Raw genomic sequence first — 5,000 nt, 5'->3', positions numbered from 1 at the left:
ATAGATAGAGCCATCAGAATACAGATAATGTATACAACTGTCCGTATACATGCTGAAAGACTCTGCTCACAATCACAACCACACGTCAGCCACACACCCTTATCACGCACTACTCTCTGCCTGTAACACGCACACAGACAATATGTAAGCACCAGCATGGAACAACACCCAGTGCATCCTCTCCGCCACATTAGACAATCCACACTGTCATAACCAGACTGGGAGGTCCACTCAGAAAACAGAATATCCCACCCACCCGACAACCACCATTGCTCAGCCAAGCCACCAACACCCACACATGTCCTACACAGGGGTGCACCCAACATCACAATACTGCCTCCTCTCACAGCACACAAACAATGGCAGGAATGAAAGACACAGGTCTGCCACAAGCATGGAATGAGAGCGCCGCCTGTCATGAGCCAAAGGTGCATCCTGACGTGGCAAATCAGATGATGCCGCAGGCATCCACTTACTATAATCACAATCAACAAACCGGCCGCCCCGCCCCGCCCCCCATTAAACCTTTCCTTACAACAATGTGTACCTTAACCTAACCTATATCGTACCGTAACCTAACCTATATCGTACCGTAACCTAACCTATGTCGTACCGTAACCTAACCTATGTCGTACCGTAACCTAACCTATGTCGTACCGTAACCTAACCTATGTCGTACCGTAACCTAACCTATGTCGTACCGTAACCTAACCTATGTCGTACCGTAACCTAACCTATGTCGTACCGTAACCTAACCTATGTCGTACCTTAACCTAACCTATGTCGTACCTTAACCTAACCTATGTCGTACCTTAACCTAACCTATGTCGTACCTTAACCTAACCTATGTCGTACCTTAACCTAACCTATGTCGTACCTTAACCTAACCTATGTCGTACCTTAACCTAACCTATGTCGTACCTTAACCTAACCTATGTCGTACCTTAACCTAACCTATGTCGTACCTTAACCTAACCTATGTCGTACCTTAACCTAACCTATGTCGTACCTTAACCTAACCTATGTCGTACCTTAACCTAACCTATGTCGTACCTTAACCTAACCTATGTCGTACCTTAACCTAACCTATGTCGTACCTTAACCTAACCTATGTCGTACCTTAACCTAACCTATGTCGTACCTTAACCTAACCTATGTCGTACCTTAACCTAACCTATGTCGTACCTTAACCTAACCTATGTCGTACCTTAACCTAACCTATGTCGTACCTTAACCTAACCTATGTCGTACCTTAACCTAACCTATGTCGTACCTTAACCTAACCTATGTCGTACCTTAACCTAACCTATGTCGTACCTTAACCTAACCTATGTCGTACCTTAACCTAACCTATGTCGTACCTTAACCTAACCTATGTCGTACCTTAACCTAACCTGTATTGCGCCTTAACCTAACCTGTATTGCGCCTTAACCTAACCTGTATTGCGCCTTAACGTAACCTGTATTGCGCCTTAACGTAACCTGTATTGCGCCTTAACGTAACCTGTATTGCGCCTTAACGTAACCTGTATTGCGCCTTAACGTAACCTGTATTGCGCCTTAACGTAACCTGTATTGCGCCTTAACGTAACCTGTATTGCGCCTTAACGTAACCTGTATTGCGCCTTAACGTAACCTGTATTGCGCCTTAACGTAACCTGTATTGCGCCTTAACGTAACCTGTATTGCGCCTTAACGTAACCTGTATTGCGCCTTAACGTAACCTGTATTGCGCCTTAACGTAACCTGTATTGCGCCTTAACGTAACCTGTATTGCGCCTTAACGTAACCTGTATTGCGCCTTAACGTAACCTGCATTGCGCCTTAACGTAACCTGTATTGCGCCTTAACGTAACCTGTATTGCGCCTTAACGTAACCTGTATTGCGCCTTAACGTAACCTGTATTGCGCCTTAACGTAACCTGTATTGCGCCTTAACGTAACCTGTATTGCGCCTTAACGTAACCGATATTGCGCCTTAACGTAACCTATATTGCGCCGTAACGTAACCTATATTGCGCCGTAACGTAACCCACATTGCCCCTTAACGTAACCCACATTGCCCCTTAACGTAACCCACATTGCCCCTTAACGTAACCCAACACACGTTGGGCCTTAACCCAACACACGTTGGGCCTTAACCCAACACACGTTGGGCCTTAACCCAACACACGTTGGGCCTTAACCCAACACACGTTGGGCCTTAACCCAACACACGTTGGGCCTTAACCCAACACACGTTGGGCCTTAACCCAACACACGTTGGGCCTTAACCCAACACACGTTGGGCCTTAACCCAACACACGTTGGGCCTTAACCCAACACACGTTGGGCCTTAACCCAACACACGTTGGGCCTTAACCCAACACACGTTGGGCCTTAACCTGCTCTGTAATTGTCATACGACGCGTTAAATTAGTGTAGTGTTGCCTAACTGCAACCCCCGCAATATAGTTTGCTACTCGCACTGCCCGGTCCCCAGTGTATCGCTTCATGTTAAACACCTTGCAGCTATACACTGTAATGTGGATGGCAGCAGGACGTACATGCTCAATGCCCTTTGCAGTTGTTCATTGGCATTTGCAGTTGTTCATTGGCATTCGCATGTGCGAAGCACTTAGCCTACGCTGTGGTACGGCCTGTGTCAACTGTCCGCTGATGTTGTACGTCCAAATCACACACTGTACTGCACATTGGTCCTCATGTACTGAATGATACATCGTGGTACATGTGACCGTACAACGACTGCGCCAACAACGGCGAACCATGCGGTCCAAATGTTGTGCACTCAGCTACGTGTCGTCTCCCTATAAGAGCTGGATTGCAGTGTGGTATGCCCTGGATGGCGATCAGCATGAGCCGTCTGTTGATGTAGTGGCGCGTGTTGTCAGACGTAGTCGTCTCTTCTCACACACACCGTGATAGCATGGTGCACTGCGTTCCACATCTGCGACATGCGACAGAGGCCGGTTGACAGTCGTTCGCGCAATGGACATCGCATACGTACGGGGGCCACCTTCCACGTGTTCGCGAAGCGTGCACATGTTGTTGCGTGTATGTGGGCAGACATAGTGTGTCGTGACACCTGACACAGGCATGCAACAATCGTTGAATTTGCAAATGGCGATGGACGCCTACGTTTGCTGGTGACGTTATGCAAATGAACAACTGGTAAACCGTTGTGGTGCGGTTGTTCTCGCTAGAGGTGAATCAGTGATGGCGACGATCGGTTGAGCTACCAACCGGTTGTTCCAGCGATACCCACCATGCCCACGAACGTGAATGGCATCTGGGTGTGAAGCGATACGCGGCGGTGGCTGGGTGGGACCGTCCCCGGCCGGTGAGGGGGGGCCTCCCGGCGTGCTGGCCGCGCGGTGCGTGGGCGCACGCGCTACAGCCGGCTGGTGGGGGCGGCCAGTGGCAGGCGCGCCGGCCGACGGAGGCGGCAGGCGGCGCAGCTGCGCGCCGGCGCACCCTGCACGCGGCGCCGTGCGGCCAAAGTAGGTCCTCGCGGGCCCGGTGCGAAGCGCGGTGGACATCTGCAGTGTGCTGGTCCGATTGAGGACTGTGTGCGCTGAGGATGCGCCGCCGCCCGGCGCTCGGCGCCGCGACGCCGTCTGCTGCTCGGTCGCCTCTGCGGTTCTCGCAGGTGGTTTGTATCGCAGCTGTGCGGACGTGTTGGCGCGTGCGCTGTGCTGGGAGAGTTCGCTTCGGCACCCAAGTGGGGCTTTTGTCCTTCTGTGGCGCTGGCGTTGGAGCTGCCGGTCACCGTAGGTGGCGCGTGTTGTCTCCCGCCGGCAATGCCACGACAGCACGCTCCCGGGCCTCTGTCGGCAGCGGCAAGCTCAGTTGGGAGCACGGGTGGTCGCACCTAAAGCGTCTACTCGCCAAACTCCGGGCGATTGCGCCTCTCTCGAACCCGACCAAGTACTTAGGACGGCGCTGCGCGCCGCCGGGACCTGAGAGGGTTTCGAGGTGTATTGTGCAGGGGAGCTCAGCCTCCTCCTGTTTGCAGAATAATTGAGCGGACGCTTGCGTGTTCGCGCGGGCCCCCGGGACACACTCCCGGGCGGCCGGCTGCTCAGCTCTAGTTGACGCAGCTCCCTGGTTGATCCTGCCAGTAGTCATATGCTTGTCTCAAAGATTAAGCCATGCATGTCTCAGTACAAGCCGCATTAAGGTGAAACCGCGAATGGCTCATTAAATCAGTTATGGTTCCTTAGATCGTACCCACGTTACTTGGATAACTGTGGTAATTCTAGAGCTAATACATGCAAACAGAGTCCCGACCAGAGATGGAAGGGACGCTTTTATTAGATCAAAACCAATCGGTCGGCTCGTCCGGTCCGTTTGCCTTGGTGACTCTGAATAACTTTGGGCTGATCGCACGGTCCTCGTACCGGCGACGCATCTTTCAAATGTCTGCCTTATCAACTGTCGATGGTAGGTTCTGCGCCTACCATGGTTGTAACGGGTAACGGGGAATCAGGGTTCGATTCCGGAGAGGGAGCCTGAGAAACGGCTACCACATCCAAGGAAGGCAGCAGGCGCGCAAATTACCCACTCCCGGCACGGGGAGGTAGTGACGAAAAATAACGATACGGGACTCATCCGAGGCCCCGTAATCGGAATGAGTACACTTTAAATCCTTTAACGAGTATCTATTGGAGGGCAAGTCTGGTGCCAGCAGCCGCGGTAATTCCAGCTCCAATAGCGTATATTAAAGTTGTTGCGGTTAAAAAGCTCGTAGTTGGATTTGTGTCCCACGCTGTTGGTTCACCGCCCGTCGGTGTTTAACTGGCATGTATCGTGGGACGTCCTGCCGGTGGGGCGAGCCGAAGGCGTGCGACGCGCCTCGTGCGTGCTCGTGCGTCCCGAGGCGGACCCCGTTGCAATCCTACCAGGGTGCTCTTGAGTGAGTGTCTCGGTGGGCCGGCACGTTTACTTTGAACAAATTAGAGTGCTTAAAGCAGGCAAGCCCGCCTGAATACTGTGTGCAT

The 5,000-nt window shown here is 52.3% G+C and overlaps 1 non-coding gene across 1 annotated transcript in view; it reads left to right on the top strand.

Annotated features, from left to right (window-relative positions):
* Positions 1-4,101: 4,101 nt before the first annotated feature.
* Positions 4,102-5,000, top strand: part of LOC124566191 — a 1,910-nt gene continuing 1,011 nt past the window's right edge. The window contains exon 1 of the ribosomal RNA XR_006970836.1: positions 4,102-5,000. This exon is cut by the window's right edge and continues 1,011 nt beyond it. This is a non-coding gene — a ribosomal RNA (small subunit ribosomal RNA).

Source organism: Schistocerca americana, unplaced genomic scaffold (genome assembly GCF_021461395.2).
Source record: "Schistocerca americana isolate TAMUIC-IGC-003095 unplaced genomic scaffold, iqSchAmer2.1 HiC_scaffold_137, whole genome shotgun sequence".
NCBI lineage: Eukaryota > Metazoa > Arthropoda > Insecta > Orthoptera > Acrididae > Schistocerca > Schistocerca americana.
Note: the sequence above shows the minus strand (reverse complement) of the source record. Positions and strands in the feature narration are given on the sequence as shown.